This window comes from Echinops telfairi, unplaced genomic scaffold (assembly GCF_000313985.2).
Source record: "Echinops telfairi isolate 266 unplaced genomic scaffold, ASM31398v2 ScPeMD7_7404;HRSCAF=8442, whole genome shotgun sequence".
Classification (NCBI taxonomy): Eukaryota; Metazoa; Chordata; class Mammalia; order Afrosoricida; family Tenrecidae; genus Echinops; species Echinops telfairi.
Genome location: NW_022111304.1, coordinates 1,421,611 through 1,440,694, shown reverse-complemented (window position 1 = coordinate 1,440,694; position 19,084 = coordinate 1,421,611). Strand labels below are relative to the sequence as shown.

The window sequence follows — 19,084 nt, the reverse complement described above, 5'->3', positions numbered from 1 at the left end:
AGAAGCATTATGTGTCGGTACGGACCTGAATAAAGTGTCCCTACATGAATCTTTGTCTTTCAGTCCACGGACAACTTGTGAAGTGTCTGTGAAGTATGAGGGGCTCTAAGATGAATTCCACAGAGTCCCTTCTCTGTTTAAAAGTTAATACAAGTGCTAAGATGAGTTTGAGAAGAGAGATGACGAAGACTTCAACCTCACAGTGAGAATGAGGAGGTGGGTGGATGTGAATAAATTAATGCAACGTTATATTGTTGGGTGCCTATCATGTTTCAGGCATTGGTGAACACAGCAGATTGAATTCTCTGCCTTCCTGGGGTTTATAGTCTAGGGAAGGAAGCAGACAGTAGTTCCATGTGTTATATAGCACATTCGATCCTAACATATTAGATAGTGATACATACTAAGGACATTCATAAAGACGAGGGGACCTGGGGAGAACTTCAGTTTTAGGCTAGGAAAGGACCAGCCTTAGAGGATTGACCTGAGAGGAAGTAAAGGAGTGAAGCTTGTGGTTACCTGGGGGGAGAGTGTTTCCAGAGAGGGCAACAAAGTCCTAGAGGCAGGAATGTGACTAATGCCTTTGGGGAAGTCAGGATGCCAGCGCCCATGGAGCAGAAGGAGAAGGGGGGAGTGATGAGAAATGGGAGGAGATAGGACATGACGGCCAGATCCTGTAGGGTCTTGTAGGTTAGCAAAGACTGTGTCTTTTACTGAGTGCCATGGGAAGCCTTTGGAGGGGTGTCAGCTGAGAGGTGGTATGAAGTAACAGGAATCAAGTGCCATTTTAAAGTGAGGGCTGCATTGAGAATGGACTGTAATGGAGGCAGTGATAGAAGCCGGGAATGTCAGCCATTCAGGTGAAAGATGATGGGGGCCGGGACTGACGAGGTGTTAGAATTGTAGTATTTGTGACGGAGGGTGGGATGCGGGATTTGACTTCTTCCAAAGAACTGCCATGAAAAGACCCTTTTGAAAAAGACCCTGGTAGCTTCTGCCACATCTGTGTCGATCTAGGCGAGAATACCAGAGAGCATTTGGATGATATGAATAGTGAGACATCCTTGGGGGTTGTGTGCAGGGGGAGACATCCTTGAGAGTCTGAGTTTCCGCTGGGGATCTGTCACATACCCAGCAAATGACACCTGGGGCCTGGTTTTCGGAGTTTAAATCATGGCTGCTCCCTATGTTTGTGCCTCTTACCATAGAGGCAGCCAGAACAGAAAGAACATTAGCCAGGACGGTCATGGCCAGTGTATCTGGCTCCCTTCTCTATTGGATTAAATTGTGTTCCCTGAAATAGGTTATGGAACCCTGGCCCCTGGACCGTTAGAAAAAGGGTTTTATTTGCTATGTGAATGAGGCCATACCAATGTAGCCAGATAATTCCTAATCATGTCTGAGTTATTGAAAAAGAGCTTATTAGACACGGAGGCCCATACATGCTGGTGAAGACGGATGCTGTGTGAGGATCACTGAGCAGCAAGGGACACCCCAGGGCAACCTCTGAGGGAGGGATTGACATGCCTGACACCTGGGCTTGGACATGTAGCCTATGAGGACAGCAATACCAATAACTTGCTGTTCTGTAAAGCCAGTCCACTGTGGTGTTTGGTGTGAATGACTATGGAATGATATGATATCTGTATTAGCGCCCAATAAAATGGTTTTTGGGGAAAAGAAGAATAAAACAGACAAAACAAAACAAAGATTAGGACAGTCTAATATATAGCCAAATATTTATATTTGGCGCTAATATAGTCAAATATTCATATATCCAAAATGTGTGTAAAATATATGTAAAACTTCTACAGGAACTTGACAACAAAAAGACAACCCAATAGGAAAATGGGCAAAGAGCTTAAACAGCTGGTTCGCCAAGGAGGACATTCAAGCTCCACGCCCCCTCCTGCTTGAAGTAGAAGCGATTTGATCCTGTCCTCCACATTTCCAGCACCTCGAAGCCGCCTCACCTTGCAGTCACGATGCCTCGTGGAAGCGGGGGGCCCTCAGATGAGAGTCGCCCCAACAGCCCACCCACGGGCGGCAGGCCACCTGCTGCAGTTAGCTCACACGCTGCTGGGCCCGAGAGCCCGGGCTCAGATGGCAGCAGGTGTGGCTGTGGGCTTTGCTTTCCTGGGGGCAGGGGCACTGAATCTGCCTGGTCTGATGTCACACAGCGGTAGCAGGAGCCTCACGGAGCCCAGCGGGCGAATCCCCAGCAGCAGCAGCAGCAGCAGCAGCAGTTTGGCCTTTGTCACTATGAGATGAAGTCACTTTTGAGTGTGCCCAGAACCAGGGCGACCTCAAGCTCTCTCAGGGTGCTGAATTGCAAATTTGCAAACCGATGGGCCTGTTCACGTTCACATCGAAGAACTGGGAACTTGTTTCTGACAACCAGGCAAATCGAGTGTAACAGGAGAACGGATAGTCGCCATGTAAACTGCACAAGTTAAACTGCTCCTCCACCCTGAATCGCTCCCTGCTCTCCGAATCGTCATGGGAGAAGGCGTTCTTCCGTATCGAGATGATGTCAAGTTTGGGGCTGGGTTTGTGTGGCCTCCTTCATCTGGCTGTTGTGATGTAGTAATTTGAGTGAATGGAAAATAAAGTTATTTTCCTTAAAAAAAAAAAAAAAAAGACCCAACATTCAAATGGCCAACAAAACATGAAAAGATGCTCAACCTTCTTAGCCATTCAAAAAAGACCCGTCATACTCACTGCAATTGATTCTATGATGACTCACAGTGATCCTATGGGGTAGAGTAGAGCTGCCCGTTGGGTTTCTGAGACTCACCTTTCTCCTGAGGAGCCACCGGTGGTTCTGTTGAACCGCTAACCTTGTGGTTAGCACCCCGATGCATAATCCACTATGCCATCAGGTCTCCGCCATTTGCTATTAGGGAGACGCAAATAAAAACCACAAGAAGGGGTTGGCAAGAACAAGCACCTTACAAAAGGTGGCAAAAAAGGAGCTAAGAAGAAAGTGGTTGATCCATTTTCTAAGAAAGACTGGGATGGTGTGAAAGCACCAGCTAGGTTCAATATAGAAATATTGGGAAAACACTGGTCACCAGGACTCAAGGAACCAAAATTGCATCTGATGGCCTCAAAGGATGGGTTTCTGAAGTGAGCCTTGCTGATCTGCAAAACGATGAGGTTGCCTTTAGAAAATTTAAGTTGATGACTGAGGATGTTCAGGGCCAAAACTGCCTGACCAACTTCCACGCCACAGACCTTATGCGGGAAAAGATGTGCTCCCTGCTCAAGAAATGGCAGACCATGATTGAAGCTCATGTTGATGTCAAGACTACCAATCGGTCTGCTTCGTCTGTTCTGTGTTGGTTTTACTAAAACACGCAACAATCAGATTCGGATGACCTCTTATGCTCTGCCCCAGCAGGTCCGCCCAATCCGAAAGAAAATGATGGAAATCATGACCCGAGAGGTGCAGACAAATGACTTGGAAGAAGTGGTCGATAAACTGATTCCGGATAGCATTGGGAAAGACATAGAAAAGGCTTGCCAGTCTATTTATCCTCCCCATGATGTGTTTGTCAGAAAAATAAAGATGCTGAAAAAGCCCAAGTTTGAATTGGGAAAACTCATGGAGCTTCATGGTGAAGGTGGCAGTTCTGGAAAAACTACTGGCGATGGTCTAGACAGGTGCAAAAGGGGAATGAGCTGATGGCTATGAGCCACCAGTTCAAGAATCTGTTTAAAATTCAGACTTCATGTTGACAAATAAAAGATCTTATTGTGGAAAAAAAACACCAGAAGATATTGTTTCACCTTTATTAGATTGACAATGATTAAAAAGGAAAATAGCAAATGTTGGCGAGGTTGTGGAGAAACTGGAGCCTGCATTCATGGCTGACAGAAATATAAAATGGTGCAGCCAGCCACTGTGGAAAAGAACCTGGTGTTTGTCAAAACATTGAACAGAGATTCACCATTTGACGAAGCAATCCCAATCCTAGGAATATGCGTGGAAGAAGTGAAGGTGGAAATGCAAACAGACCCTTGTATATTAATGTTTATTGAAGCACTTTTCACAACAGCTAAGACATGGAAACAACGGAAATGTTCATTGACTGATGAATAAGCAAAATATGGTATAGCCATAGAAGGGACTGTCATACAGCTGTAAAGAGAAATGAGGTTCTGATGCTCGCCACAAACACAGATGAGCCTTGAAAACATTATATCGAGCAGAATAAGTCATTCTCAAAAGGACTAATACTGTATGATCTCACTTAAATGAAATAAGTAAATAAATAGGCTATCAGAAGTAGGGGACACGGAGTTATTGTTAATGGCAGTAAACTGAGTGGATGGGGGTAGCTATAATGGTGGCACAGCATGGGAAACATAATCAACACCACTGAGTTGTCAGTGTAGAAGCTGTTTGGGTAGATGCTTTGGTGTGTATGTTTTCAGAGAAAGAGAAAAAGCAATAAAAAAGATCCGTAGTTGCTTCATTAAAACTCTCCCAAACAGACCCTAGGTTGAATTTTGTCCACCCTGGGGATTGATTGGAAGGGAATCAGATAGAGTGGGTAGGTGGGAGAATAGTCTAGAATCACTGACTCTGACAAGCCTGGGGAGAGGGCGCTCAGGAGACCTGATTGTTCTCTTTTTTATCATGTCTCCAGTGTTATCCTGCCCTCTACCTGTGCGAACCACTAGTCTTGTCAGTGGTGGAGGGAAAGGAGGATACAGAGGGAGGAGGAGCCATATTCTGGATATTTTAGCCAGATAGAGAAGATAATCCATATAATTAAAAATATGATTATAAGCTGCAGATAACATCATGATAGAGGATGGAGAAAGACTGAAGTTATCAAGGATTAAATCTTGCATGAATCCATAATTGGTGCTCACGGAAGCAAGAGTCAAGAGATCAAATGACACATGGCATTGGGTAAGTCTGCTGTTTAAGAAAGTGTTGCAAAGCACAGATATGATTGGAGGACTCCAATGAGGCTGACCTAACTTATAGTGTTTTCAGTTACCTCATATGCATGTGACAATTAAACATTGAATAAGGTAGACTGAAGAAGAATTGAGGCATTTGAATTATGGGACATTTGCCAGCACCAGTACCATGGACTACCAAGTGAACAAAAAAATCTGTCTTGGACGAAGTCCAGCCAGAATGCCCCTGAGAGGCCTGGATGGAGAGACTTGTCTTCCGTACTTCGGAAATGTCACCAGGAGAGACCAGTCCTTGGAGAAGGACATCATGCTTGGTAACGTGGAAAGGCAGTGAAAGAGAGGAAGACTCTGAATTGTAGGCGGATTGGCACAGTGGCTGCAACCATGGGCTCAAACATAATAAAAATTGTGAGACTGGTGCAGGACCAGGAGATGTGTCGTTGTGTTGTATGTAAGGTCATTATGCATCAAACCACCTGGACGGCACCTAACAATGACAGGTGGGCTAGATCACATGGCTATTAATGGCTTCAACTCTCCTTTTTGACTCAAGCACAAATTATCACTGTAGTGGTTTATATTTTACTGAGCTGATGCAGTTATTCATTGCCCAATGTAGAATGCATGCATGGAAAGCAGAAGGGATGAATATTTAATAAACTCACTAGAAAGTGGCTTTAATAGCAATGGTCTAGGTTTTTCCTATATGCAAGATGATAAAATCTAGTTCTTTGGAAGTTGCTTTAGTTTTTTCAGTAAGATTAAGGAGGGCACTGGAACTAGAGGGTCCTTTAAATGAGCATCTGCACATGTGTGGAGCACAGGCCCCCTAGGTAGGTCTTGATTGGTCCAGTGCCTGGGTCAGGGCACCCAGCGCCTCCTGGGGCTTATAGCAGGATGCCACTCCACCATCACTTTTTAAGGGCCCATCCCATGTAACGTAGGCACACACCAAGCGGGATGCTTTCAGTTTAATAGTTTTGGGCTACAAGTGTGTTTCAGGTTTTAGGTCCAGGGACCCCATTCTGCTCAGCTTCTCATTAGCCACGCCAGTATGAAAACAACTGTCTCATCAGCTGTTGGACTAGTTTCTCTCCAACTGGAAGGAAGCATAAGATGAGAGTGATACTTGAGGGGCTTCAGGCACCAGCTCCATCCCTTTCCTTTCTCTTCATCTTTTAACTTTTCAACCACACAACCCCTCGAGGGCTTTATGCAGAAGTAGGAGAAGTGATGATGAAATGCCTTCCTATCTAATTCTGCAAAATCAGCTGTGGAAATCCTGCGGAGGACAGTTCTACTCTGATACACATGGGGTTGTCATGACTTGGGAGGCTGAGGATTGAACTTCAGGGGAAACCTTGCTCCAAACCTGCTCCACGGCAGTTTGAATCTGAGTGATAAACCGGTAGCTGTTTGGGATCTCTTAATGAAGGCGCGCTTCATGGAGTGGGATTATGGCAGTTCTAGGGGACAGGGATATGTTCTTGCCCATACCCCATTCCTGCATGGTGGACTGGTGAGTAATTTGGTTCCCAGAAGACATTATCTTGGAATGTACCTACCTTTTGTCCATTGTTCTACACGATCACGGACGTCCCCTTTTTCTTTCCCAAAGACAGCTTGCATTAGCGGAGACTTTTTGTCTATGAAAGGTTTTAATTTTAGAGCGGAAAATATCACATCAGTAGCAACATCCCATAATTAAAAGAGAATCTCCTCTTCACCATGAATCCCTAAAATAGAGACTTATTTTTTTTGGTAGGTTGTGGGTGGGCCTGAGCGAAAAAGATGCACGGGGTGGGCAGCTGTGTGTGCTCTAGTGTGCATCCCCACGTGTGCAATCGTGTTCAGTGGTCTGAGTTTGTCTCCTCCTTTCGCTTAGCTCTGTGGATGGAGGTATTATGGCGCGGACTTGCTGCCAGACACTTATCTAAGCAACTGAACTGGTTGAAAGTTAGAGACTTACATTTTGGAGTTTGACGCTCTCTGTTCACCCCACTTGCTGTTGATGTTTTGCGGGTTGTATTTTGGACTGTGGTTGATGATGTCTCTTGGGGCGAGGCAGATTCTTTTGGGGCTGAGGTCTCTTCATCAAACTTAGCTACAAACACACCAATGTGTTGATTTAGCAAAATCAAGATAGGATTTTCCTCTTTGGAACTGACCACAGGGTCCTAGGATACCTAATAAGTGTTGGGTGCCAGAATACAGAAGTGAAGTGGTATAAATTCTTGCCCTAGGGAATGATAGGTATCCTATGTACTGTTTGCCTCTTGGAATATGGAGGATGGAGACACACTTCTGTTGGACAGGTTTAGGGAAAAAATCTAGGTTAGGGTATGATAAGAATTAAGGGTATGATAAGAATCAGAGAGAAACTGAGTCTTCAAGGCAGGGTTTGTCAGGGCAGGCTTTTTCTTTCTTGGCCGTAGGAAGGCAGTCAGCAAGGACTCGGAAAGGTACGTGTAGAATAGGTGGGGAGGTAAACAAGTTAAATTTAACTAATATGGATGGCACATGAAAGAGTCTCATGGAAATAGGGGAAAAAATGAGATGTCAGTCTAGGTAGGTGATACTCATGTGTTGGAAGTGATGGAAGTTGCTTGTGGAAGGAAGTATGAATACCATGTGAGATGGTTCCCTTATCATGTGACCTCATGTTTCCCCTCCTTTTATTCACCCCAAAACTTTCCCCTGCACTGATATTGCCTCAGCCAGACTATTCGCTTCCTTCCTTAACCTTGTCTCACTGCAGTCTGTGTGACCCACTTTCAGAAAGCGCCTCTTCCTCCTTATCACCAGGAGGACGACCCCAATCCCCACCCTAGCTGTTAAAGCCTCCCACCACCAAGAGGGTTAGGAGGGACAGAAGGACTTACTGATCATGGAAACCGGGGTAGGATCAGACAGTGCTTCTTCTGCAATGGAGGAAAGAGATGCCCAATTACTCTGAGGACCAAATTTCAGATTCCATGTCAACTCCTTACAATAAAAAGCCTTCCACGAACATGTAGCATATATCCAGTCTCATTTCCCTGATCTCAACCTCCCATAACTTTCGAATTACCATGACACAAGTCATGAAAAAGAATTTAAGTTCCACTAGCGTAGGGGTCTTTTCTGTCTTCTTCAGCTGTATGACCCCAACAATGGACAGAGAACTGGAGTGCCTCTCATCACAGCCACCTCTCCCACATGAATCTCAGGAGACGTTCACACGGGTAGAGGCAAGTCCAAAGGGCAGTTGTCATGGGCACAGTACACTTCTCCGAGGAGAACCGGCTTCAAACCCTGCAGGAGTTCAAGTTAAACATCAGCAAGAATGCCTACTCATGTGGCAGGGGGATATGTTCTCCCAAAGGGAAATGACGTTTGGGAACAAGGAACGAAGGGGTGTTCCAAGTGAGTCTAGTGGGTCCTCAGTATAATCAGGGACAGCAGGGGCAGGAGGGAGAGAAGGAGTCACTGGTCACAGCATTTGGGGCAGGATCAGATGGTGTATTTCTGCAATGGGGGAAACAGATGCCTGATTACGCCGAGGACCCAAACCTCATTTCCCTGTGATGTTTAGGATGAAGTAGAAGTCATAAGGCTTCCTAGGCTGTAAACTACCTTTTTTAATTAAAAATTTTTTTTACAAATCATTTTATTGGGGGATCTTACACCTCCTATAACAACCCATACATCCATTGTATCAAGCAAATTTGTACATAGGTTGCCACCATCATTTTCAAAACATTTTCTTTCTACTTGAGCCCTTGATATCAGATCCTCTTTTTTCTCTCCCTTTCCCACCCTTCCACCCTTGTGATGTCTTGATAAATTATTATTATTTTCATATCTTACACTGTCCGCTGTATCCCTTCATCCATGTTTCTGTTGTTCATTTCCTCCGGGGTGTGTGTGTGTGTGTGTGTGTGTTATACATTGGTCATTGTTTCGATTCCCCATTTCTCCCCCTTTTGCCACACCTTCTCCCTACCCTCATGGTGTCACTATTCCCAATACTGTTCCTGAGGGGTTATCTGTCCTGGATTCTGTCTTGTGGGAAACTAACACCGAGGGAAGTATGACGAGGACTAGAGTCCCCAACTTACAACAGAAGGAATCTGGAAAGCTGATATTCCACAGTAGGAGAGCCTCTGCTTTGGTAAGTTAGAGATAAAATCCAAGTACATGATCCAGCTTTAAATAGCATTCCCACAATATGCTGCCTTAAAGCAAGCACACAATTGATTATATCTCCCTACAGAAGCACACATCCAACCCCTAGCCTACCTTCCCCCAATGCAGGTATTAGGTTTCCTCACCTGTGAGCTCAGGGACCCTAATGTAGATATCACCCACCTTGTGGTGCATGTAACTATTGAATATGCATGTCTATGGCTTCTATAAATATCCCAAGATAGCAAAGGTTCTTTCTCTCTTATCCCAGTTCCACGTGGACCATCAAGAGGAGCTGAGGTGAGCATGCTACCATAAAATTTCTGACTCCTTTACTGTATTCTTTCTCCTACCTTTCTTATCCTCTGCCACTTTACTATAATCTTTATATTATCGCTGTACAACTGTGCCTATTGGCCCTTTGGTTGTTGGAGGCTGCTTTTCCCTGGCACCGCGTTGAGAGCTCTTATCTGTACCCGGGTACATGCTCTGGCCTAGCCGGATTTGCCAGGTAGAATTGGGGTCATGATAGTGAGGGTGGAGGAGGCATTAAAGAACTAGAGGGATGTTGTGTGTTTCGTCGGTGCTGTATCCCACCTGGCTTGCTCATCCCTTTCTTGTGACCCTTTCGTGAGGGAATGTCCAATTGTCTACAGATGGGCATTGGGTCTCCACTTCTCCACTTGTTCGCATCAATATGATTGTTTGATATGGGTCTTCTGATGCCTGATATCTGATCCCGTCGATACCTCTGATCTAGGCTGTAACCTTCATAGGAGCAGACTGTCATATCTTTTTTCCTGTGGAGTGGCTGTGGGTTTGAACTATCGACCTGTTGTTAGCAGCCAACTGCTTCAACCGCTGTGCTACCAGGACTCCATTGAAAATGCATTAGCCTACCCACTGCCATTGAATCCATTCCAATGCAAAGAGCCCTGATAGGACCGAGTAGAATTGCTCCACGTGGTTTCTGGGGCTGTAAATCTTTATGTAAGCAAATTGCCTTGTCTTCTTCCATGGAACACCTGGTGATTTCAAACTGCCTAGTTTTTGGTTGGCCGTCCAATACTTCACCCTCTGCACCACTAGGGCTCACTCAAAAAGGAATGAGCCTGGAGGAATTCAGAGTTGGGTGGGGAGGGAAAAGGAGAGGAAAACGCTTCTTGGCAGAGGGAAGAGCAAGAACAAAGGCCCTCAACTCAAGGAGCAGCAGAATTGTCTTAGCTCGAATGGCACTTCAGTGAGATTTAGAAAAAGTGTCCCTACTTCCCTGAGACTTAAAGCCACAGGCCAGGGTACACTGTGGGGTAAGGACAGCATGGCTAGATTCACATAGGCGAGTGGTGACTGAAACTAGCCCATGCTGTCCTTGCCCAGCAGTGTGCCCTGACCCATGCCTGTGTCTCTCAGGAGGAAGGGACACTTGTTTGCAAGGGGCCAGCTTCCCAACTCTGGGAGGTGTCCCTGAGATCCTGCAAGAAGGTCTGTCTGGTTGGCGTGTTGTGGGTGAAGGCCAGATGATGTGTGAGCAGAGCAGGCAGTGGCCAGAGGGCTCCTTACTTAGAGGCAGAAGGGGGCCACATGGGGACCACAAGGAGCAGGAGCCCTTTCAGAGGTGGAGGAAGCAGGCCAGCATTGGGAGAAAAAGGAGCAATGAAGGCCGGGCCGAAGGCTTTCCTAAGACCGTACTCACCAGCACAGAATAGGGCCCAGGCCAGAGCTGCCAGGAAGAGCAGAATCGGGAATTTCATGCTTTGTGCCGAGGAGAGAGGATACCCAGTGGATCCTTAGAGGGCCAGGGAAAATGTATGCTGAACCCGTCAGGCCCTTTTAAAAAGGCCAAAGGCCAATGGGAATAAAGCTTAAAGAGGTGTGACTTTGCTATCCTCCTCCCCACTTCCCCAGACTCTCAGCTGTTAAGACAACAAGGACCAGGTGGGGCTGGTTGATCCCTGTCTCCTTGCAAGGAGGCACTGCAGAGGAGTCTTTCCTTATTGACTGGCAGGGATCAGTTGCCCACCTCCTTCCTCCCTTTCTCACCCCACCTGCCCTCTGCGGTCACATCTCTGGCATCTCAAATATTGGAGGCAGCGCGAGTTTGACTGGGGAGAGATTTTGCAATGTGTCTGCTGATGGTTCTGGTATAGGATTCTTAGCCCAGGCTTCTCTCCAAGAGAATGCTCGGGTTTCAGGACAACGGCTGTCCATGTACGACTGTAATGGACACAGGACTCAAAGTAAAGTCTTGAAGGTTTTCCCAGAGTGGGTTAGCTCCTTCCCCTGGGAAGCCACGTTTATAAAACTGAGTTCATGGTTCCGTTTCCCTCTTGAATGGACCGGGAAGGAAGGTTTCCTTCCACACGCTCCTCCGGAGTTGTTTTTCTGTAACCCCTAGGAAGAGCTCTCCCAGTCCTTGTGAGCACATGACTTTGTCTTCAGGCTCAGCCAACGGGGCCCCACAGGAACAAGAGGATCTCCTGGTCGAAGGCTGATGGTGGCGGGGCCTTGGGATTGGAGCTTTGGTCACCTTTCAAGTGGGTAGGTGGCGAGTGTTGTAAATGATTCAGAAAAGTAGATGCTTTCAAAAGAAGCTTTTATTTCATTTTGGATTTTTAATTTTGGCGTAAGTAGACAAAACAAAACATTCGCCTGTTTAAAATGGTCTGCATGGACAAATTCAATGAAAATGTCAATGACCTGGGCATAATAAAGAAAAAATTGAAGGAAAATGTTCACAATCCTTAATTTGAAATCTTAGGGTCAGATGTGTTTTAGAAAACTGCATTTTTTTCCTAATGGTCGACAGTGTTGGGGGTAGGGAGTGTATATTTCAATGCCTTGTTGGGGGTAGGGAGTGTATATTTCAATACCCCATTGTCAAATACCAGAAGCTATGGCACCGGTCTTTCACGTGCCAGCGGGGTCATCCAAAGGGAGCCGGTTTCAGCAGAGCTTCCAGACGAAGACCAGACTATGGAGAAGGAAGATGCTATCCACTTCTGAAGAAGGAGCCGCTGAAACCCTTCGGAGTTGCAGCAGAACATTGTTAGTGCCAGAAAATGAGTCCCTCAGTCACTCCGATAAGACCGTCACTTTTCAAAGTAACCAAGGGCAAACTCACTGCCATTGAGTCAATTCTGACTGATGGCCGACCGTCAGAAGATAGAAGTGTCTGGGTGGCTTTCTGAGTCTGTGCATCTTTCTGGGGGGAAAAAGCCTCATCTTTCTCCAGAGGAGTGGGCTGGTGGTTTGAACTCTCTGTGTTTAGCCTCCTAGATTTCTGAAACAGTCCCTGAAAGCCAAGGCAAATGTTCTTGGGAGTTCTTAGATTTTGTAGCAACACTTTTTGACTTTCTCTCAATATATGGCAGGACCTTATTCTTCAGGAACTCAATCAAACCCTACCATGGAGATAAAGTCGAGGTAAAGGTTCTGGTATTTTATATTTATCTGGCATCTACTGGTGGTCAGCTGGAAGCGATGAAAGTATTAAATACATGGACAGGACTTGGTAACAGATGGCCTGCTTCAGGATGTGGATTTGGGGACCTTGACAGAGATGGTGGTAGGCTTAAGTAGAATGGAGAGATAGGAGAACGTTTTTTGACTCTATTGTTGCTCTGTGGGATGTGTGTGTGCATGCGTGTATACACAGGAGAAAGAGACGTTCTGACTCGAGATTCTCAACAGTCTCCATGAGCACATTAAGGTAATAACAAAACAAAACACGATCATGATATTTGCACAGGTTATTTCTTTTTCCAAGAAGAAATTCGAATGCTGGCATCGACACCAGAACTGTCAGAGCAGGGTCTTTCTAAATGTCACTGCTCAGCCCCTTTCCTTTCCAATCCTTTTTTGGCCTCAGGAGTGAAAGAGGCAGGTACTCAAATGAATGGAGGTGAGAAGGAATGATGGTAAGAACATTTGTTTTGTAGGATTTTTTTTTCATTATTTATAACCGGGCTTGGTTCAATGATCCTCAAAGGAATTAGAGATGTGTATTAAGGACAGGTCGTCCCTAACCTCCGCGTATGTGAGGGAAGGGCTGCTCTCTGGGATAGCCTGTCTTCTGGAGTGCCTGGCCTTTGTGGAAATCCCACGACAACTGTCTTCCCATTTGCCGCTCTGCGTTTTATGTGCTGGTTGTCCTGGAAGGAGGATCTCAATGGCCTGGGTGACTTGGGGTCCCCTAGGTTCCCCAGCTTCCAGGTGGATCAGGCCAATGGGAGCCATTGGTGGGATATCAGAGGACGGAAAGAGAGAGAAGTCATGCCACTTTGTTCTTCCTGCTTTGCTGAGTGTGGCAGGCAGGCTCCTCCCCCACCTGCCCACCCTTGTGCTAAAAATCATTCAAATATTTATTAAACAAAAATATCAAAATGTAAAGTCGTTTCTCAAAATATTTTCCATGTATATAATTGAAAATTTTTTTTTATCATGAAGTAGGTAAAAGCTAAGGGTCTTTGATTCAACAATTCATACATATTGTATTTCAATTCATGCATTTTAACTCCTGCAATAGACCATCACTCACTCCCTTTCTCTTGATTCATGGTTCCATTTCTTCTTCTTTCCCGATCCTCTGATCGTTAACATTGCACACATGCTGCCTGTTTTTGAAAAATCAAAACTTTCTTCATCTCTCAGCCCAGCACTATCCGATATAACTTCAGATATCAACCTCGGGTCATTGTCACTCTTAGGGGCAAATTGCAACTTTCTCAACTACAGTGTCTGTCATTGAAAACATCATTCTTCTAACATTGTTTCATAAAGACATTTCTGGGGTTTCCTACTAGTGTAATGGTAATATGTTGCCACACTTACTTGTATTATAATTAACCCAACTATTGCATTATTACTTCATAATTGGCTTGCTTTTGATCATTTGGGATCATAGCTAACAGTAAATGTTTTATTTTTTTAAGCATGTGGCATTTTTTCTTGTGCTAGCTATCGACCTTCTATCTATCTTATGGATTAGAGCACACACAAGGAGCAGGATGCAAAACACGCTGCGTGGCGTGACTCAGCACACTGGCAGCATCCCAGAAAGCCCACGTCGATGCAGTCCTCTCTCTCTCTCTTCTTAAATAGGTCCAGTCACCACGTTGTGTTTTCCTCTTAATAGTCTTATTGGTATGTAACTCACACATCATACAATTCAATAACCCAATCATAGTAAGAAGATTTGGCAGTCATCACAATAATACATTTTAGAACATTTTCTTCTTTCTTGTGCTCATTGTTGTTAGCTCCCCATTCCCTCCTAGCTCCATCATGCCCCTAGGAAATTCCTATTCCAATTATTGTCTCTAGATTTACCTATTCTGGATTTCTCATACAGAAAAATATACAAAACAAAGACAGAAAATGGGGAAAAAAATCCTCAACAACAGTGACAAAATAAAACAGAGAAAAACCACAATTGAAAAGAAAGCAGAAAATATTAAAAACTGGAACAACTTTAAAATGAGTCAACAGGGAGGTCAAATGAGAAGGTGTTCCATTTCAACCTAAATACATCTGCTGTAATCGACTTTACACTACTCTGTCTGATAGCAAAGTGATTTCACTTCCCTGGACTGTGGTCAGAGGGAATTTACTCGGAGCTTAATCTACATGGGGACCCTGCAAGTGAATTCTGGGCTTCCACTGTCATCCATAGCCTTCTGCAAGCTGGTGTTCACAATTTATGCTCTAATACTATTCCCTCCTTTGGCTTTGTATTTTATTTTTTACAATCCTTGGATCACACAGGATGGTGTGCTTCTTCCATGTGGACTTAGTTGACACCTCACTTAGATGGTTGCTTGTTTTTTTTTTTTTAAACTCATTTTATTGGGGGCTCATACAAGTCTTATCACACTCCATACATACATGAATTGTATAAAGCACATTTGTACATTTGTTACCTTCATCATTCTCAAAACATTTGCTCTCCATGTAAGCCCCTGGCATCAGCTCATTTCCCCCCTCCCTCACTGCTACCCCCTCCCTCATGAACCCTTGATAATTTATAAATTATTACTTTGTCATATCTTACATTGACGTCTCCCTTCACCCACTTTTCTGTTGTTCGTTCCCCAAGGAGGAGGTTATATGTAGATCCCTGTAACCAGTTCCCCCTTTCTACCCCACCCTCCCTCAACCCTCCCGGTATCACCACTCTCACCACTGGTCCTGAAGGGATCATCTGTCCTGGATTCCCTGTGTTTCCAGTTCCTACCTGTACCAGTGTGCATCCTCTGGTCTAGCCAGATTTGTAAGGTAGAATTGGGCTCATGATAGGGTGGGGGGAGTAGTAAGCATTTAGGAGCTAGAGGAAAGTTGTATGTTTCATCGTTGCTGCACTGCACCCTGACTGGCTTGTCTCCTCCCCGCAACCCTTCCATAAGGGAATATCTAGTTGCCTACAGATGGGCTTTGTGTCCCCACTCCACACTCCCCCTCATTCACAATGATATGATTTTTTGTTCTTTGATGCCTGATAACTGATCTTTTTGGCACTTTGTGATCACACAGGCTGGTGTGCTTCTTCCATGTGGGCTGTGTTGCTTCTCAGGATGGCTGCTTATTTGAAGACAAGCCTCTAAAACCCTAAATGCTATTCTTTCTGGTAGTTAGGCACCATCAGATTTCTTCATCACACATCTTCAGTGGTCCCTTTATGAGGATGAGTATCAGTTAGTGCCAGAGGAGCTTTGTGGTGCAGTGGTTACGCACTGGGCTGCAGTCTGCATCATCAAAAGTTTGAAACTACCAGCCGCTTTGCAAGAGAACGACTGGGCTTTCTATTCCCATAAACAGTTACAGTCTCAGAAATAAACAGGGGGTCACTATGAGTCAGCACTGACTCAATAGCAGTGAGTTTTTTAATCAAGTAGCACCATTTTGTAATTGTTCTTAGATTAGGCCTAAGATTAAGTGTGAGCTCCAAATCCATCTTGTAGGATGTCTGTGAATGTGAGTGACCGTGATTGGTTTGCACGCCCTTCCTCATCTTGAGAAGCTGACCACCGGTGAGGTGAGGCCTCTTCTCTTGAAGTGGTTGTGAAGATGTACAAATAAGGGAGTGATATATGGTTCACGGCACTAGGCAGATACACTACCTGCTTGCTTAGGAGACCTGATAAAAAGATTACATGAACCCGAGAACAGAAGCCTGCCTTTGTCTAGGTATTTATTTTATAGTAATGGACTTATACAATATTTGTTCTTTTATGATTGACTAACTTCACTAAGCATAATGATTTCCCTGTCCATCTATGTCATGAGGTGTGTCATAGTTTTCATCTCTGTTTTTTTAGGATGCATAGTCGTCCATTGTGTGTGTGTATACCAGAGTTTCTTTATCCATTTCTCCACTGGTGGGCATTTGGGCTGTTTCCAGCTTCTTACTATTGTGAACTGTTCTGCAACGAACAAGGGAGCGCATACATGTGTTTCTGTTCCATCTTTTAGTCCTTTGTGATATATGTCCAGCAGAGGTGTTGCTTGCTGGTTGTACGGTATTTCTGTTCCCAGTTGCTTTAGGTAATACCATGTCAATTTCCACAAAGGCTATACCTGCTTACAAGCCCACCAGCAGTATATAAGAGTTCCAATCTCTCCGCACCCTCTCCAGCATTGGTTGCTCTTTATTTGGTTTGAATTGGACTGTTGTTGTGGGTGTAGCATGATTGCTTGTTAGGCTGGCTAGTGACCCTCATGTGTTTGTTTATCAGTTGAATGTTATTGCTGGTGAATCTCCTGTTCATGTCCTTTGCCCACCTTTTAATTGGGTGCTTTGTTTTTGCCGATTGAAATGGGGGAGAATTTGATGTTGTTGTTATTAGGTGCCATAGAGTTGGTGCTGAGTCAGAGGGACTCGATGCATGACAGAACAAAATACTGCCTGGTCCTACACCATCCTCACAATTGTTCCTATGCCCGAGCCCATTGTTACAGGCACCGTGTCCATCGATCTTGTTGAGGGCCTTCTTGTTTTTCGACACTCTTCTACTTTACCATGCCTGAGGTCCTTCTCCAGAGACTGGTCCCTCCTGACAACATGTCCAAAGTGTGTAAGAGGAAGTCTTGCCATCCTTGTCTCTAAGGAGCATTCTGGCCCTACTTCTTCCAAGACAGATCCGTTTTCTCTTTTAGCAGTCCACGATACTTTCAATATTCTTTACCGGCAGCACACACCAAATGCCTTTATTCTTCTTCAGTATTTTTTGTTCATTGTTCAACTTTCACATGTATATGAGGCAATTGAAAATACCGTGTCTTAGGTCATCACACCTTCTCCTGAAAGTAATATCCTTCTTTTTTGATACCCTAAAGATGTCTTGTGAAGCAGATTTCCTGAATGCGATGCATCTTTTGATCTCTTGAATGCTGCTTCCATAAAAACTGATTGTGGATGCAAACAAGTTGAAATCCTTGACAATTTCAACCTTTTCCCCATTTATCACAACTTCACCTGTTGTTCCAGTTGTGAGGCTTTTGGTCATCTTTACACTGAATTGTAGTCCATACTGCAACCATGGATCTTCATCAGCAAGTGCTTCCGATCTTTCTCACTTTCAGCAAGCAGGGTTGTGTCATTCGCAGAGTCTTAACAAGGCTTCCTCTGAACCTGACGCTGCATTCTTCTTTTAAGTCATCTTCTCTGATGCTTTTCTCAGCCTCCAGATTGAATAATTATGGTGAGGGGATACAACCCCGATGCACATCTTCCCTGATTTTAAAACATACAGCATTCCCTTTTTCTGTTTTCACAACTGCCTGTTGATCCATGTATGAGTTCCACAGGAACAAAATGAAGTGTTATGGAATTCCATTTTTCTTAAGGTTATTCATATTTGTTATCATCCACACAGTCAAATGTCTATGCGGTCAATAAGAAAACAAGTGGTATTCTCTTTCTAGTATTGTCTATTGAGCCAAGATCCATCTGACATCCACAATGATGTCCCTGTTCCTTGTCCTTTTCTGAATCTGGCCTAAACCTCTGTCACCTCCTGTCAATATACTCCTGAAATCATTGGTGGATGATCTTCAGCAAAATTTTACTTGCATGTGATACGCATGATACTGATCTATAGTTTCAGCATTCTCTTGGGTCACCTTTATTTGGGATGGGTAAAATTAGGGCTTTCTTCCAGTCAGTTGGCCAAGTAACTGTCTTCCATATTTCCAGGCATAGACAAGTGAATGTTTCCAGTGCTTCATCAGTTTGGTGAACTATTTCAATTGGCTATTCCATCAACTCCTGCAGCCTGCACGTATTCTTTCAACATCATTGGTTCTTGTTCTTATGCTACCTCTTCAGATGGTGGTACATCAACTAATTATTTTTGGTACACGACTCTGTGGATTCTGTCCATTTTATACAGATGCTTTCTACATAATTCAATATTTTGCCCATAGAATCTTGACAGATTAAGTGGGGGCAGAATTCTATAGAATTTGTTATTAGTTCCTGGCCCATTGTGTCATTGCTAAAGGTTTTTGCCCAATCTGTGAGTTCTTATTTTACTCTTTTTATGTGCCCAAGTGTTTTGTTTTTAGTAGGTCTCAGTCATCTATTTTGTCTTCCAGTGTGTGTGCGTCCTTTTTTATATTCGTGGTCTGCTCGCATATGCCCCACAATAGGGCCCTTATGTTTGCTCTAGTTTTCTTGCCGATGATCCTGATAGCTCTGGGTTTACAATTATCTCTAGAATCCATCTTGAGTTTGTTTTTGTGCATGGGGTGAGGTATGGGACTGTTTCATACTTCTGCAGCTGGAGATCCAATTTTTCCAACATCGAAAGGGTGTTTTTTCCTATTTAATATTTTTTAGTCCTTTTTTGAAATCAGTTGGCTGTAAATGGATGCTTTTATTTCTGGGGTCTCTATCCTGGTTCATTGATCTATATGTCTATCATTGTGCCAGTATCAGGCTCTTTACAAAAATAATTTTATTGGCATATTTTCATATGTCATA

General features: G+C 44.3%; 1 pseudogene; it reads left to right on the top strand.

Annotated features, from left to right (window-relative positions):
- LOC101648741 overlaps nt 1–3,722 on the top strand; it is a 13,204-nt pseudogene extending 9,482 nt beyond the window's left edge.
- Nucleotides 3,723–19,084: the final 15,362 nt, after the last annotated feature.